The following is a 19,415-nucleotide window of genomic DNA, read 5'->3' on the forward strand; positions in this document are numbered from 1 at the left end:
TATGTATCTTAGAAAGTTTGCAGGGATGGTTTTCAAACTCTGCATACACATGATTCAAGCACCTACAAATTCAAAACAAGTATTCACTTAACAATAAAAATATATAAGGAATGAACTTACCTGAATACTTCTATATTTTCTTTGTAATTTTGAAAACTACCATCAAGAAATAAATTTAGCCATGATAAAATGATTGCTTTTGTAAGGGAGGTAAAGATAGTTACTATTGAATATTTTCTTTAATCACTTTTTCTAATTGTATAGAGTTTATAATTAATTTCATAGCCACTAAGTAGTTTTAAAAGGTAGTCTTTTTGACACTTCTGTTTTTATGCTTTTAAATAACTTGACAACTTATTTCATTCAAATCATGTTTTCTAAAACACACTGTTCTGTGCTTGTTGCCTTTAAAGTTTTCATACCATTTTAGAAATAAATCTTTGGGCATGGATTTGGTGTCATCTAGGCCTGACAGAACAAATGATGAAGCAAAATTGTAGAAGTCTCATGTTTTCTGTGTGAATTGAGTGATTGAGTAAACTGATAACACAAGAACATTACCTACAGGAGTCTACTAAACTAACTGGTCCAATATTCCACTGAAATTCAAATCTGAACAAGAGATGGGTTCACAAGGATTTCATATCTTCAAAAAATTCCTTCTCCAGCCTCCTCCAACTCCAACCAGGTACCCAAATATGGTCAGTGCCCTTGGTACCTTCACTCAGCCAGCAGGTGTATGAGGCCGGAAACCAGGGATTCTGAAACCATTGTCCTAAAAGAATCTCAAGACCCTTCCAGAATTTGCAGAATCAATGGGCCCCTCCACTACAGAGCAAAAGGGCCAACTCAGAAAATCATTCTGGAAAATTTATCTTATTGTTATGATTTAAGCATAAGTATTAGACTATATGTTAGAAAATGTGAAGCATTTTAATATATGCATTGATTTTACTTGCATAAATAATCAATATACATGCAGTCTGATACAATGGGATGAAAAACTCTATATATCTCCGCACTGCCATATCAAATAAGGTAGCTAATGTGTCTCATCTTATATGTCATCTATCACAATGAACCTACCATCTCTGCTGGTTGGATTAACTTTTCCTCTGGAGAAACTAAAACCAATATTCATCTCATTTGAATACCACCACAACCACCACCACCACCACCAACAACAACAACAAAAACAAAAACAAAAACAAAAATAACCAATTTCTACATAGTACAATTCGCTGAGGCCAGTTAGTTTCTGTTTGTTTGTTTGTTTGTTTGTTTGTTTGTTGCATGAAGTGTTACAGGAATAATGATGATGCTAAAACAACTACAAAGTCCTACTCTACAATGGAGGGTGACTTCATGGAAAACTACATTACTGAGTCCTTCTTTCAATTAAGAAATCATATCATCTCTTTTGTATTCCTCAGTTGAGAATTCTTTGTTTAGCCCTGTACCACATTTTTTAATGGGGTTATTTGAATTTCTGGAGTTCAGCTTCTTGAGTCATTTGTATATATTGGATAATAGTCCCCTATCAGATTTTGTTTGTTAAATTCCTTTCCCAATCTGTTGGTGGCCTTTTTGTCTTATAAACTGTAACTTTTGCCTTATACAAGCTTTGCAATTTTATGAGGTACCATTTTTCAATTCTTGATCTTACAGCACAAACCATTGCTGTTCTGTTCAGGAATTTTTCCCCTGTGCCCATATCTTCAAAGGTTTGCCCACTTTCACCTCTATTAATTTTAGTGTCTCTGGTTTTATGTGGAGTTCTTTGATGTACTTAGACTTGATCTTTGTACAAGGAGTTAAGAATGGATCAATTCGCATTCTTCTACATGATAACCACCACTTGTGCCAGCACAATTTGTTGAAAATGCTGTCTTTTTTCTACTGGATGGTTTTAGCTCCCTTATCAACGATCAAGTGACCATAGTTGTGTGGATTCATTTCTGGGTCTTCAATTCTATTCCATTGGACTACCTGTCTATTGCTGTACCGGTACTATGCATATTTTATCATAATTGCTCTGTAGTACAGCTTTTGTAGGTCAGGCATGGTGATTCCACCAGAGGTTCTTTTATTGTTGAGAATAGTTTTTGCTATCCTAGTTTTTTGTTATGCCAGATAAATTTGCAAATTGCCCTATTTAACTCAATGATGAATAGAGTTGGAATTTTGATGGGGTTGTATTGAATCTGTAGATTGCTATGGGAAGGGCTGAGAAGCACTTGAAAAAAATGTTCAACATCCTTAATCATCAGGGAAATGCAAATTAAAGCAACCCTTAGATTTCACTTCACACCAGCCAGAATGGCTAAGATTAAAAATTCAGGTGACAGCAGATTCTGGGGAGGATGTGATGAAAGAGGAACAATCCTCCATTGCTGGTGGTATTACAAGATGGTACAACCACTCTGGAAATCAGTCTGGAGGTGCCTCAGAAAATTGGACATAGTACTACTGGAAGATCCAGCAATTCCTCTCCTGGACATATACACAGAAGATTTTCCAACTGGTAGGAAGGACACATGCTCCACTATGTTCATAGAAGCCTTATTTATAATAGTCAGAAGCTTGAAAGAACCCAGATGTCCCTCAACAGAGGAATGGATACAGAAAGTATGGTATATTTACACAATGGAGTACTACTCAGCTATTAAAAACAATGAATTTATGAAATTCTTGGGCAAATGGTTGTATCTTGAGAATATCACCCTGAGTGACGTAACCCAATCACAAAAGAACTTATATGGTATGCATTCACTGATAAGTGGATATTAGCCCAGAAAATTAGAATACCCAAGATACAATCTGCAAAACACATGAAACTCAAGAGGGAAGACCAACGTGTGGATACTCCATTCCTCCTTAGAATAGGGAACAAAATACCATTGTAGGAGTTACAAAGACAAAGTTTGGAACTAAGACAAAAGAATGGACCATCCAGAGACTACCCCACCTGAGGATCCATCCCATAATCAGCCACCAAACCTAGACACTATTGCACATGCCAGCAAGATTTTGCTGAAACGACCCTGATATAGCTGTCTCATGTGAGGCTATGCCAGTGCCTGGCAAATACAGAAGTGGATGCTCACAGTCATCTATTGGATGGAATACATGGCCCCTAATGGAGGAGATAGAGAAAGTACCAAAGGAACAGAAGGGGTCTGCAAACCTATAGGTGGAACAATAATATGAACTAACCAGTACCCATAGAGCTCCTGTCTCTAGCTGCATATGTAGCATAAGATGGCCCAATTGGCCATCATTTCGAAGAGAGGACTCTTGGTCTTGCAAACTTTATATGCCCCAGTACAGGAAACTCCAGGACCAAAAAGTGGGAGTGGGTGGTTAGGGGATCAGGGTGGGGTGGTATAAGGGACCTTCGGGATAGTATTTGAAATGTAAATGAAGAAAATATCTAATAAAAATTGAACACAAAAAAGAACTCATATCATACAAAATCTAACATCTCCAAAGACCACTTAAAGCTGGGATGGGTTTTGTAGGACTCTGTAATATCTTGAATTCTTTAAAAGAGAATTTTGACCTCTTTCATTCAATGGAATGTGTTAATTCTACTATCAATACCATATACAGAGCCATTTTTTTCTTTTTTCTTTTCAATTGGAGTACTACTGTTAGTTGTCAATTAGATTTTATTGCATTGTAGATGTATTGAAAGCATTCTGTTTTAACATTTATATTTGTTAAATTATAAAGAAAATACATTTAAAGAAACAGGAGAATAAGCATTATTATTTCACATTTGACTAATGATTCTATTTAAAGCATGTGCAGGGTTTTGCTTGTTTGATGGATTGATTTTCTTTGTTTGGAATCATTTTACTCAGATCTCGCTGGTTGGAATTTAACATTTAGCCCAGACTTGCCTTGAACTCAGACTCCAAATTGAACATATTTTCAGGAACATAAATAAGCTCAGGATGAATAACTTGAGATTTGTAAATACCCAAAGCTGACTTTAAAGGCTATAAGAAAATAGGGATTTAATAAACAAGATTACCAACAATTTACATACTAATACTGATAATATGAAATATTGTATCTTAATGATATGGTAATAGATCAGTGTATCAAAAGAGGTTAACTGGAATTTTCATATTGCATTCAGGTATATGCTTCCATTTTTGGTTGTGAATAGTTAGAAGTGAAACCACTAAATCTTAGCTTTGTTCCTGATTTTTTGAAGAAATATACTTCCTGGAAAGCACAGAACTCAATTAGAAAAGAAGCATCATTAAATTCTTTGTGAAGTTCTTATGTTATACCAAGCTTTCAAGTATGTGAAAAAACAGCATAAGAGAGTAACCAAATAGGCTAAACAAACACACCTTTTAAATAAAGTTAATAAAATTTTTATAATGTCTCATGTTCATGTCGGCCTGTTTCCCTTTAAGTATTTACAAATTTGACATAATACTATCCTAGGTGTTTTCCATATCTCCATGATGAATATCATTGATTATGTTTGCTTGTTAGAACAGAAGTGAAATTATTATATAATAATAATATAATTCAAACATATTACATATATGTTTCTTATGAGGAATAACATCTTTTCTAGCATATTTTCCAATAGTATATATAGTGTTAGTATAATAAGAGAGAAAAAAATGTTCAACCATATAATACCTGAAAATAAAGATAATCTTCCACCTCTTCTTGATACATTCTTAATGACATAGGAAGTATGTTGTACTCTATGAAATAGTTGATGCTAGGGATTACTATGAATAAAAATAAATGTTGTAACAGCAGGTACTTTTTAATTAATAAAGGACAAACTAAGTCATAACAAATATTTAATCAATATAGTTAAACACTTTTCAGCTTGAGGGGGAAAATAAGTGCTCTTATGATTAATTTTTTTTTTGAAAATCATAGTAAATGCCTATTTCTTTCTTTTTTTTTTTAATTTTTTTATTACGTATTTTCCTCAATTACATTTCCAATGCTATCCCAAAAGTCCCCCATACCCTCCTCCCCACTCCCCTACCCATCCATTCCCTCTTTTTGGCCCTGGCGTACCCCTGTACTGGGGCATATAAAGTTTGCATGTCCAATGGTCCTCTATTTCCAGTGATGGCCTACTAGGCCATCTTTTGATACATATGCAGCTAGAGTCAAGAGCTCCGGGATACTGGTTAGTTCATAATGTTGTTGCACCTACAGGGTTTCAGATCTCTATAGCTCCTTGGATACTTTCTCTAGCTCCTCCATTGGGGGCCCTGTGATCCATTCAATAGCTAAGTGTGAGCATCCACTTCTGTGTTTGCTAGGCCCCGGCATAGTCTCACAAGAGACAGCTATATCAGGGTCCTTTCAGCCAACGCTTGCTAGTGTATGCAATGGTGTCATCGTTTGGAGGCTAATTATGGGATGGATCCCTGGATATGGCAGTCTCTAGATGGTCCATCCTTTTGTCTCAGCTCCAAACTTTGTCTCTGTAACTCCTTCCATGGGTGATTGTTTCCAATTCTAAGAAGGGGCAAAGTGTCCAGACTTTGGTCTTCGTTCTTCTTCAGTTTCATGTGTTTTACAAATTGCCTCTTATATCTCGGGTATAATAAGTTTGAAAATCATAGTAAACTCCTATTTCTTAATAATTTAAATTTTATATCACTGACAAAGTTTATTTTTCAAAATATGCAAATTCCATTCATTAAGACAGGCATGCCTCCCATATTATTATCTCTGCAGTTTTGTAAGTTTCTGTCACACAAAAATTAATTCAAGTTTATTTCAATGTCAAAAATTGTAGGTGACTAATAACTGCTTGCTTTTTCTTCAATTTATGAATAGGTAACTAATTTTTTCACTTTTCATTTTTGTTTCTTTAATAATAAACTCACATGTTATACAAATGAATAATTGAAAGAATGAATTGGTCCATAAAAAGCAAAGAAATAATTAATAATTCTTGTTATTCAATTTTGTTTCATTTGTACCACAAGCCTTACCTCACTAATCATTTCTAAAGAGTACTTTGTAAATTTATATTTCTTTGCTACAAATACAATTATAATCCTAATATATATGCTTACATTACATTTACTTGCCTTACTTATTTACCAAGTGTTTCCAGAAGAATAATCTTTGATAATAATAGGAGACACATCCCTCCCTTTGTTTCTAACCTTGAAGAAAGCATTAAATTACACAGTAGTACATTAATTGGATGGATTACATGTTTTTTTTTGCTGATTTGAATAATTAAATATTGTATTGGGTTGGGTGAAAAGGTGTATTTTTAATTTTAACAAATGTTTGATTAGTATTTGGTGAATTGATCACATTTTTTCATTTAGCATATGACTAGTACATTATAATTACAATTTTAAGTTGTTATATCACAAATAGGAATTCAATTTAAGTGTATTTTGTTTCTGAATATTGTTGGACCTGATTTTTCTAACTAGTTTCTATAATTTTTTGTTTGTTGGCTTTCTTTCTTTCTTGGTTGCTTGTTTGTTTGTTTGTTTGTTTTTAGAGACAGGGTTTCTCTGTATAGCCCTGAGTGTCCTGGAACTCACTTTGTAGACCAGGCTGGCCTTGAACTCAGAAATCTGCCTAGCTCTGCTTCCAGAGTGCTGGGATTAAAGGCATGCACTACCACACCCAGCTCTTTTTTATTCTTAAGAAATATTTTCTTTCTTGTAATTTTAGTTTAAGTAGAATTTATGCAAACATCTTAGGAAAGTTCTCATTTTCTTCTGATTACTTAATGAAATACAGAATATTTATTAATTGATGATATGTAATTGGTCATGCTTCTTCACGAGCATATGTTTCTATAATTTCCCTTTATTGTTGTGGGATTATAATAATAGTTATTTTTCCACAGCTATTGATGTTATTCCATATCTGCAAATATTATTTTATACTTTCTTTACTATATTTAATTCTGATGTTGTTATTGTTTTTGTTGTTTTTGCATCCTAGACAATTTCTACTAAATGTCGTTCAAGGTTACTTTACCAATGCTTTTCTCATTTGTGTTGTTTGTACTTGAGTGTTTGCATAGTATCCCTTTAAATCTGCTTCTCTTTTCTCAAATTTTATCAGGTTCTTTATAATGTTTTGAAAGATCCTGGCAGAATGTAAAAGGTCATAGAAGCCCTGGAATTGGTAAAATAGATTTTATTGTTAGTAGAACTGGCTTCACTGATTTAGAAAAATAAAGGTGCACAATGCTATGGCCACTCCTCGAGCCTGTGTGTCTGCCAATGTTCTGACCAGGTGTGTGCCCATTGCTGCACCTTCATTAGATTCTTTCCTTGTTTCCTCCCCATACCCATTTCTTGAGGAATTAATCATTTTAGAATAGATATTGTTTAGATCTGGAAATCCCCTACTACCCCCTTCTTCTTTCCCCCCTGAGGACCTATAAAAACTGGGACCTCTCTCCCCTCGAGGTCAACTCCTCTACCGCGGAGTGGGATATGAGTCGTCCCCAGAGCTCTGGCTTTCCCCGAATAAAGCCTCATGTGGTTTGCAACAAGCTCGGTCTGTCGTGAGTTCTTGGGTGTCCACTATTGTCCTGAGGCCTGAGCGAGGGGCTCCTTTCGGGGTCTTTCATTTTCATTTTTCTATAAAATCATGTATTTTATATTGCACAACATTCAGTGATTTGTGACACAAGATCTGTTTTTATATACCTAGCTAGGATTGCAAGTGCTAACTGTGTAGACAAATGCCATGAAGCCAATATTATTTGCCTGTAATATTGAAGGCTTTCCTTCCTTTCTTTCTTTGTTTCTTTTCTTTTTTCTTTCTTTGTTTCTTTTCTTTTCTTTTCTTTTCTTTTCTTTACTTTTCTTTTCTTTACTTTTCTTTTCTTTTCTTTCTCTCTCTCTCTTTCTTTCTTTCTTTCTTTCTTTCTTTCTTTCTTTCTTTCTTTCTTTCTTTCTTTCTTTCTTTCTATGATAAATACCTTACCAATAATTTCTAATATCTGAGACATAGAATAATTTTAATCTATCAAAATGGCTGCTCCAGCAAGGGATTACATCCAAAGACCTATGTCTGTGTGATCTGGCTGGAATACAGACACCCTTTTAATCCCTCAAGACAGAGGCAAGCAGATCTGTGAGTACAAGGCCAGCCTAGTATAGTGTTCATTTCAGGTAAAGAAAAGTGTAGGTCCAGGCATGGTAGTGCATGCCTTTAATCCTGGCACTTAGAAAACAGAAGCAAGAAGACCTCAGGAGGTCAAGGTCAGTCAGTTCTGTTGAATCAGTGAGTGGAGTACAGATAAGACAACGCAGTGGAGTGGAATTTGTGGCAGTTAAGCTCTTATAGTTCAGAGGCAGTTTTTACAAGATAGTGTTACAGAGAAAGGTTGCAGAGAGAACAATCTAGACACAGGTGAAGACAGAATGAATCAAAGAATGAGAAGGAGTTATAATATTTGTAAACATTTCCAGAGTTAGTTTGAGGCCAAGCAGAGTAATTCAGTGAGAAGCTGAGAGAAATCAGATTTAATCAGTTAGCATGGAACAGAGTTTGGGCCAGAGCAACTGAGTTGAACCAACCAGCCAAAGTTCAGAAAGAGCTAGAATGAGTATGCTTATTCAGATGTAAGACTCCAAGACAATTATGTAAGGCAAATAAAACATATTTTCACACTGGGCCACATAAGAACTTGTGTGTACTTGATCCTATGTCTTGCCTGTGTACCTGTCTATTCTGTCCTTTTTATATTTCTTCAATTTGGGGATAAAATCAGGCATATTACCTAATCAGTAGTGAAAAACTTAAATTATGCCTAACAATGATCTTGCTATTATTTCTACTGCATTTTTACATCAAATATCTATGCACCTAGCAATATCACTTGATAGAGACCAATATATGAAAGTAGATTTATTCTTGGAAATAATTTTGCATATACAATATGATTGTCTTGGAATCTTAGTTCTGTTTAGGAAATACCACCCCCTGTCCTCCGTGCCAATGAGTTTGAGGCTCTTTCCTATTTTCACTCCTATTAGATGCAGTGTATCTGGTTTTATGTTGAGGTCCTTGATTCACTTGGAGTTGAATTTTGTGTAAGGTGACAAATATGGGCCTATTTTCATTTTTCTACATACAGACTGCCAGTTAGACCAGCAGGATTTATTGAAGATGAACTTTCTTTTTTCCATTGTATATTTTTGGCTTCTTTGTCAAAGATCAAGTGTCCATAAGTGTGTGATTTTTATTTCTGAGTCTTCACTTCTATTTCATTGGTTAATCTGTCTATCTTTGTATAAATACCATGCAATTTATCACTGTTGCTCAATGTATAGTTGGAAGTCTGGGATGGTGGTTTACCAAGAAGTTCTATTATTGATAAAACTCATTTTCACTATCCTGTTTTTTTTTTTTTCCCGTATGAAATTGAGAATTGCTCTTTCCATGTCTGTGGAGAACTATGTTAGAATCTTGATGGAGATTGGGTTGAATCTGTAGATTGCTTTTGGTAGGATGACAATTTTTATAATGTTAATCCTAGAATGTTAATCCTATCAATGTAAGAGGAGGCTCCAAGGCCTGACACTATTACTGTGTGATCACTTACAGGAGCCTAGCATGACTGTCCTCCAAGAGTCCCCAAAAGCCTCTGACTTAGAAAGATACAGATACTTACACTCAACAAATGAAATGAAGTCAGGGAACCCTGACTGGTTGAATTAGGGAAAGTCTGGAAAAGGCTGAGGATGACGGTAACCCCATAGAAACACCAGTATGTTCAACTTACCCAGACCTCTGAGTTCTCTCATACACTGAGCCAACAACAAGGCAGCATATATGAGCTGGTACAAGCCCCCACCCCCAACCCCCACAACACATATAGAGCAGAAAACTGCCTGATATATAGCAGAAGAATGTCTGTTTTGGCCTAAGTGAGAGAAGACACAACTAAAGCTTGAAATACTTCAGTCCCCAGAGAGTGGGAAGGCCTGGCAGGGGGTGGGAGGATGGGGATAGCTTGTTGGAGACAGGAAGAGGAAGAATGGTATGATGATGAGGAACTGTGGAAGGGTAGAAATGAAAGGATGTAACAACTGGACTGTAAAAAATAAAAGAAATAAGAAAGGAGAGATTTTTGTCATCTAAAACTGTTTATATATACATATATATATATGTATATATATATGTGTATATATACATATATATATATGTATATATATACACACACATATATATGTACACACACACATATATATATATATATGTGTGTATACATTTATATATATTCAAGAACATAGTAGATAAAAGTGTGAGGAAGGAACATATTCTCAATGACCTGAGCCTCCTAATTTGTAAACATTTAGCAAACTCATTTACTATAAATAGTGATATACCTCATATAATGTCTATTAACTTACATGTTAATTTAATATAAAAATGTATTGAAAGCAACATACAATTCAATCTTTGACAAAGAATCTTGGTATCGTACCTTAGCCATGTTGACAACAAACAAAACAAAAAAAAACAAAAACAAAACAAAACACCCTTAATACTAACAACCCAATAATTTTCTACTACACAAGAATACATCATCACTAGTGAAACTAATACTAGTTTCTTAGGTCTACTATAGGTAGTAAAGTCTAGAGTCAACAAATAAAATATGTGTATACTGTCCTAAGGAGTCTTTTTTAAATTGGGTATTTATTTCATTTACATTTCCAATGCTATCCCAAAAGTCCCCCACACGCTCCCCCACCCACTACCCTACCCACTCACTCCCACTTCTTGGCCCTTGCATTCCCCTGTACTGAAGCATATAAAGTTTGCATGACCCATGTGCCCATCTTTCCACTGATGGCCTACTAGGCCATCTTCTGATTCATATGCAGCTAGAGACACGAGCTCCCCCGGCGGGGGGGTACTGGTTAGTTCATATTTTGGTTCCACCTATTGGATTGCAGATCCCTTTAGCTCCTTGGGTACTTTCTCTAGCTCCTCCATTGGGGGCTCTGTGATCCATCCAATAGCTGACTGTGAGCATCCACTTCTGTGTTTTCTAGGCCCCGGCATAGTCTCACAAGAGACAGCTCTATCTGGGTCCGTTCAGCAAAATCTTGCTAATGTATGCAATGGTGTCAGCGTGTGGAAGCTGATTATGGGATGAATCCCCAGATATGGCAGTCTCTAGGTGGTCCATTCTTTCGTAACAGATCCAAACTTTGCTATGGAGTCTTCTGGTCAGCTCCAAATTCTTGTGACTCCTGTTTTTGGCTTCTGGCTATTTTATAATATCACAGTCTTTATTCTTTCTTTTCTCTTTATTTATGTCCTTGTTTTGATAAAAAATTGAAAACTTTTTCATTTTCAAGTAATTTTACAATAATTAGTTCATATGGGTAGAACTATAGCCTTCCCTCATGTACCTAAACTTCATACCACATGCAAAATATATCCCCTCCCCCCAGTATGATATCCCCAGGATTTAAGCCAGGACAATATCAACTTTAAGTCAAAAACTCCAATCAATTGGTACCAAATTTCATTATTTAAATTATAATGCAAATCTTAGAAATATGAATGAAAATGTGGGTATAATTTGTACTGAGTTAAAGTCTCACTATATATCCAAAATAAGAAAGCTACTATTGTGTGTTCCAAGACTGATATTAAGATTCACATTCTAAAAGGTAAAGAGTAGAAGGGTTAAATCAGTCACTGGCTTCAACTCAATATTTTACTACATATGTCAGTGGATTTCAAAACCTCAAAAATAGTCTCTACCGACTTGATGTCCATTCAGTCTGCTGCTGTTCTGGGCTGGGGGACTAGAATGTGCTTTCATCAATGTGCTGCATCCTATGGCACTGATGCTCTCTGTTGCTTTGTTACCATTACTTATGGCAATTTTATTATCTTAAATGACTATAATTCTATATATTTATTCTCAAATCTGTAATCAAACAACATTTGTTTATTTTACTAAGTTTTAATAAGCAAAACATTTTGAAAGTTTTATTTTATTACTTATATTTCAATATCTGGGGACTTACATTTTGTTTTTTTTCTATGTTAAGATATAATTATATACTATATGATTGTATATTTTAAAATTTACATATATTAACAATCCTTCAAACTATTACTATAATATATAAATTTTACCAATAGGGTCATTTTTAAATTTTTTTCTTTATTGATGATTTTCAAAATGTTTGAAACTATCATATACACATAATACTGATTTATAATTCTAAAAAGGTACTATCTGAAATTTTTATGACAAAACATTAAAATTTTAATTTATCCATTCCCATAGCATTGTAGAAAATTTTGTAGTCATTTAGGATATCAATAATCTAAATACACTGTGGGTATGACCCATGTTTTTATTACAATTTATTTTCCGTTGATCCTATGTTCTATTTTGGGTATCTGATTCATTCATATGTGTATATATACATATATATATATATATATACACACACACACATATATATATTTGTGTGTGTGTGTGTTTATGTGTGTAAGTATACACATGTATTTTTGTACAGGTATTGATATAAACTCACTCAATCAAGTAATATATTTTCTGTACATTTAAAATGAAGCTCTTCCCCTACTGTTCATTGTATTAATAAAGTAGAGAGGTGTGTAATAGCTCTTAAACTTTGTAGTTAAGCAACAATAATGGATACATCTTTTCCTTGTCCTTTCTGTGTTCTAAAGCTCCAGCAGTAATAGTAATGAAATGTTCCTTCAAATAGCACCAAGATCTTTTATGGAAAGTTGCTTCATACTATGAACATCATTAGCTTTAGTTTTAGTTACAATTTATCGCCAGGCAGTGGTGGCACATGCCTTTAATCCCAGCACTTGGGAGGCAGAGGCGGGGGGATTTGTGAGTTCGAGGCCAGCCTGGTCTACAGAGTGAGTTCCAGGACAGCCAGGGCTACACAGAGAAACCCTGTCTCAAAAAGAACAACAACAAAAAATAAATAAACAAAACAAAAAAACCCATACAATTTATCAACTGGTATTGCTTTCCTAGTAGTTCAGCCAATAAATTTGGAATGATCAATTTCCTTTCAAATGTCTTTTTCTTTTCCAGATAGAGTAGAAAACAAGTATCTCTTCTAAGTATGAAATCTTGAGACCTAACATTATTTTTTTATCCAAGGACTTTTTTTTCTACTTCTGTCTATGAGGATGATTAGTGATATTTTATTTTCTTTACAGTTATCTATGTTAAGAGAAAATACAAGTAAAAATAAATTGCAATTTGCTGAGCAGAGGGATGAATGCTGACTTACCACAATAAAACATATCTTAGGTTGTTTAGCACAAAATGGAATTTTGTGGTTTCTTACTACATTGCCTTTTTAGTTTAATTTAGTTTAATTTAAAAGTAAATAATTCAATGTTTAACAAAAATATACTTTATTTTCAGGTTAAAATGTTTAAATCACACACACACACACATTTTCATAAGTCAATAGTAATTAGATTAATAGTAAAGTTGGTAGAAATATTAATCTTTTATGAAATGGAAATAATTTTAACTATATATGATATACTTCAAATATCATAATAGTAGTTTAAAAACTAATTTCATATCATTTTTAAAGAATGAGAGTTGTATCACTAATTTATAATTTTTATTAGAATCAAATAAATGAGTAAAAACCTCCAATATTATTTACACATTTCATTTTGGCATTTACAATCATGAATATATATTTCCATATACTCTATATTCTAATAACCATAACATCATCAAAGTTTTATAAGCTTTTATCCTTTAAAAATGTAATAAATATTTTCATTTAAGCTTTTAGCAATTCAACAAAATGAAATATTTTTTCTACACTACCTAGTTGAAAGTACTAAGTCTCACAGAGATGAGAAAGCCAGCAATATGTGTAATGCTGCCAGATGTTAGAGCTCTGACTGTCCTTGTAGGTTGCCAGATGACAAATACTTCAAATTTCTTGCTTTTGGGATTATAAACTTCTGTAGTTGGAATGATTATTCTCTACTTGTTCTTGTAGTCTTCAAGGAAATCTGAGGATCAGAGAGTTTTAATTTTCTATTTGAATATCACAGCCCTCAAAACTGGTAGAAATTATTAGAGTGCAGATTTTTAACTCTAATATCATTGATATAGATTTTCTATGATGAATTCACTGTACATAAGAAGTTTTTTTAACAACCTACTCTTTTTGTCTGACCTGACATTGCATAGATTGCATGCATTTTCTCAGTTGTGAGTTCATAGGTGCATCTTCCCTGCTAAGTCTGGACATCTGGTTCCTTGCAGGTGTTCATGGCCTCAAACTCTTACAATCCTTCTGTGCCCTTTTCCACTAATTTGCCCCATTTCATGGTCCGTACACTCACATCGTCAGTCAAAAAAAAAAAAAAAAAAGAAAGAAAGAAAAAGAAAAGAAAAGAAAAAGGCAAAACTCTGCTTTAGAGAACACACACATTTATGCTCCTTTATAAAACAAAATTACAAACAAAATCACAATGAAATAGAAGTTTTATTTAAGTTTAGTTGTGAAAATGAGCAAACTCTGAATACATTACCCCATAATAACTGCCACATTCATCTGTCCTTTTTTTAGTGTATATGTCTATTAGAATATTGTGGTTTGAAGCCAGTCACAGTAGCTCTTGCATATATTTCTAATACTCAAGAGGTAGAGGCAGGGGGATTACATATTCAATGCCAATCTGAACTTCAATGTGAGTGTGAGAAGAGGGGGGTTTGCAGAAAAAGACACTGTCTTGAAAAACAACCAAAAACAACCAAAATAAAAAACAATCACTTAAAATATAAAAAGATGATTATATTTTATTTTGTTGTCTTGTTTAATGTATGCTTGCTCAAAAATAGAGATGGTGATTGCTGTCATTTTGTTTTATGCTTCCATGTCACTTTAAACAATCCAAGTCAACTTAAAATGAGTTTGCAGTTTTATTTTGTTTTTATACACAGATAATGTTAGTTCTGTCCAAAAACCTGGAAAGCCTGTCTCTGTCCATGAATGCTAAGGAGAGACTTTGTTTTTATCTATACTCAGAGCCTAAGCTTTTACTCTTTCCTTCTGCAAGAATAGATAGGAATGACTGACTTGATATTTTAGCTTTACGATGTTATAAAATACATACACATTCAGGGAAAACCATGATTGAATTTTAGATTTTAATCCCAAACAGCCAGATGTGGTAAAATTTTCTGTAGTAGTATGCAGCACACAATGTCAGTGTAGTAGTTCCATGCTATGCTATACTGCAGCAGCATTGGGGTCCAGCTCCTAATCAAACACAGGATCAGAGAGGTGAATGAGTCTACAATTTCTTCTGTTGCTACTATGGTTTGTGCAACATAAAATGTATTTTTGTATTTCATATCTTCAAAATGTCAGTCTATGTATGAAATGGTATATTGAGCATTTTATTAAGAAATTTGCTTTTTGTTATATGTGATTGCCCAGCTGTTTCTTAATTTTATAGCTAAAGCCAAGTTTAAACATGTTTAGAATAGCCTAAGCTAAGCTATAACACTTGATAATTTCAGGTAAATTAAATGCATTTTATGCAATGTATTTTAAAACTTAGGTTTATCAAGATACTACTCCATTGTAAATTCAGAAATCTCAAAATTATCATCCATTATAGCCCAAGGTTCTAAAATATTCTTGGTTGAAGGGTAAAATATCCCTGTTCAACAGGAGGAAAAAAATGGTGTGCTTGGTTAATAGATATGCTAATTATTATGCTAATTATATTCAATCAACCAGTAAACATACACACAAGCACAAATACATGTTTTAGCATCTTTTTTACCCCAAAATATTCATGACTGCAATTTGAAAATATCTCATAATAGATGGACAGACAGACAAATTCTCAATGTAAGAAGGACCTAAGTCTTTTTTTCTTGTCTTCCATGGGTATAGATACATACACACACACACACACACACACACACTCAGAGAGAGAGAGAGAGAGAGAGAGAGAGAGAGAGAGAGAGAGAGAGAGAGAGAGAGAGAGAGAGAGAGAGAGAGAGAGAGAGAGATTAATTCTAGGTTCTGTAAGCTTTCTTAAAATTGCTTAGATAATTTATGTGTATGTGTGTGCCTGTGTTTACACATGTACAATCCATGCATACAGTGCCAATGGAGATTGGAAAATGGCATTAGATACTTTGGAACCAAGTACTAAGTAGTTAGTTGTGTGGTACCTTGCAGGTACTATTAACTGAATATGAGTTTTCTCCTGGAGCAGTAAGTGCACTCAACTAAGCTGCCTCTTTCTTCACATCATTTTTTTTTCATTTTAAAATATATTTTATTATGTATTTTCCTCAATTACATTTCCAATGCTATCCCAAAAGTCCCCCATACCCTCCCCCCACCCCACTCCCCTACCCACCCATTCCCACTTTTTGGCACTGGCCTTCTTTTTTTAAAATTAGATATTTTACCCTTTCCAGGTCTCCCCTTCAGAATTTCCCTATCACATCCCCCATCCTCTTGCCTCTATGAGGGTGCTCTCCTACCTTCCCACCCACCCACCTTCTCCTGTCTTCCCTCCCTGGCCTTCCCCTACACTGGGGAATCGAACACCTTCAGGCCCAAGGGCCTTTCCTCCTGCTGATATCCAATAAGGCCATCCTCTGCCACATATGCTGCCAGAGCCCTGGGTCCCTCCATGTGTATCCTTTGGTTGGTGGTTCAGTCTCCTGGAGCTCTGGGGGTCTGGCTGGTTGACACTGTTGCCCCCCTCCCATGAGGCTATAAGCCCCTTCAGCTCCTTCAGTCCTTTCTCTAACTCCTCCATTCAGGACCCTGTGCTCAGTCCAATGGTTGGCTGTGAGCATCTACCTCTATATTTCTCAGGTTCTTACAGAGCCTCTCTGGAGACAGCAATATCAGACTTCTGTCAGCAAGCACTTCCAGCATCTATAATAGTGTCTAGGTTTGGTGACTGTATATGGGATGGATCTCCAGGTTGGGCCGTCTCTGGATGGCCTTTCCCTCAGTCTCTGCTCCACAGTTTGTCTTGGTACTTCCACCTGTGAGTATTTTTCCCCCTTCTAAGAAGCACTAAAACATCCACACCTTGGTCTTCCTTCTTATTGGGCTTCTTCTTTGGGTCTGTGAATTGTATATTGAGTATTCTGAACTTTTGGGCTAATATCCACTTATCAGTGAGTACATACTGTGTGTTCTTTTGTGACTGAGTTACCTCACTTAGGATAATATTTTCAAGTTCCATCCATTTGCCTGCAAATTTCATGAAGTCCTTGTTATTAATAGCTGAGTAGAATTTCATTATTGAAATGTACCACACCATCTTTTAAATTATAGATGGATATTAAAATTTATTGAAGAAGTCTTCCTTATCTTTTGCAGTGATTATGAAATATCTTTCTTTTAGCAGTGTGTTCTATTATATTGACTAAATTTTATTACTAAACTATACTTGTGTACACAGGGTAAAATCATCTTGTTCATTGTATATTATTTTTTTAATTAAGCATTAATTATATCTTTTATCTCCTCCCACTTCTCTTTCTTCTACCATGTCTGCTGCCCCCTCCCAAATTCAGGACCGTGTCTTCTTTAAGCATTGGTGTCATATATACATACACATTAATAAAAATCCATGAAGCAGATTCAGTTCAGTATTTTTCTGTTGTATATATGGTGAGTGTGTGTGTATGTGTGTTTGTATCTTTGTCTGTGCATGTATCTCTGTGTTTAGGCTTATGGCTGACCATTTCATATTATATAACCTCTCATGAGTCTCATTCCTCCCCCTCTACCAGCATATAACCCTTCCTCTATGCATAGTGGTGTCTTGTATGGTTTCTCCCATTCACATACTTGTGTCAAATGGTACTGTATCTCCTCAGGTCTTGTGTAGATAGCATTGTTAAATTACATGGTTATGGCTTCCCTTTCACATGCAGAGAACACAATCTCTTTTTAAAACTCAGTTAGAAATGTGCAAAAGACATTTTGAGAATGAATTCACTCTTCTGAACAAATCCTATAAAATATTGCAATACTGAAATGACAAGCTTTTGAACATACTTTTCCCACCTAATTAAAAAATAGCATCAGAAATTCTATGAAGTTTCTTTTTAATTTTTTTATTAAATTTTTTACACTCCATATTTTACCCCCCCATCCACCTGCAGATGGTTCTACATCTCATACTTCCTCCCCACCCCTCCTGTTTCCACATGGATGAACTTGCCCACCCCCACCCCCAACCTGATATCTAAACTCCCTGGGGTATCCAGTCTCTTGAGGGTTAGGTACATAATGAACACAGACCCAGCAGTCCTCTACTGTTATGTGTGTTTGGGGCCTCATATCAGCTGGTGTATGCTGCCTGTTTGGTGGTCTAGTGTTTGAGAGATCTCAGGAGTCCAGATTAATTGAGACTGCTGGTCCTCCTACAGGATCACCCTTCTCCTCAGATTCTTTCAGCCTTTCCTAATTCAACCACAGAGGTCAGCAGCTTCTGTCCATTGGTTGGGTGCAAATAACTGCATCTGACTCTTTCAGCTGCTTGTTGGATCTTTCAGAGGGCAGTCATAATAGGTCCCTTTTGTGAGTGCTCCATAGCCTCAATAATAGTGTCCAGCCTTGGGACCTCCCCTTTAGCTGGACCCGACTCTGGGACTGTCACTGGACCTTCTTTTCCTCAGGGTCATCTCCATTTCCATCTCTGTAACTCATTCAAACAGGAACAATTATGGGTCAGAGATGTGACTGTGGGATGGAAACCCCAACCCTCATTTGATATCCTGTCATCCTGCTGGAGGTGGGCTCTATAAATTCCCTCTCCCTACTGTCTGGTGTTTCATTTAAGGTCCCTTTGAGTCATGGGAATCTCTCACCTTCGAGGTCTCTGGTGCATTCTGGTGAATCCCTCCCCACCCCAACCTATTTCCTGAGGTTGTCTGTTTACATTCTTTCAGCTGGCCCTCAGGGTTTCCTTTAGTCCTCTTCCCTCACCCAATACCAGATCAGGTTTTCCACACACACACACATCCCCCATCAACTTTCCCTCCCAGGTCCCTTCCCACCCTCCACATTTGTGATTACTTTCTTCTCTCTCTTAAGAAATAGAACACGTTGGTGTCCTCACTTGGGCACTTCAACTTGTTGAGATTTTTGAGTTCTCTGGACTGTACTGTGTCTTGGGTATTCTCTAATTGTTTTTTTTTTTTTTTTGGCTAATATCCACATATTAGTGAGTACATATCATGCATGTCCTTTTGGACATTTGTTACCTTACTCCGGATGATATTTTCTAGTTCCATCCATTTGCCTGAAAAACTCAGGATGTCCTCATTCTTAATTGCTGAATAGTATTCCATTGTGTAAATGAACTCA

At 35.4% G+C, this 19,415-nt stretch overlaps 1 pseudogene; it reads right to left on the reverse strand.

Annotated features, from left to right (window-relative positions):
* Window positions 1-368: 368 nt before the first annotated feature.
* On the reverse strand, window positions 369-10,492 carry LOC110286356 (protein Hikeshi pseudogene; annotated as a pseudogene).
* Window positions 10,493-19,415: the final 8,923 nt, after the last annotated feature.

The sequence above is a fragment of the Mus caroli genome, unplaced genomic scaffold (genome assembly GCF_978045245.1).
Source record: "Mus caroli unplaced genomic scaffold, Mus_caroli_1 scaffold_5, whole genome shotgun sequence".
Classification (NCBI taxonomy): domain Eukaryota; kingdom Metazoa; phylum Chordata; class Mammalia; order Rodentia; family Muridae; genus Mus; species Mus caroli.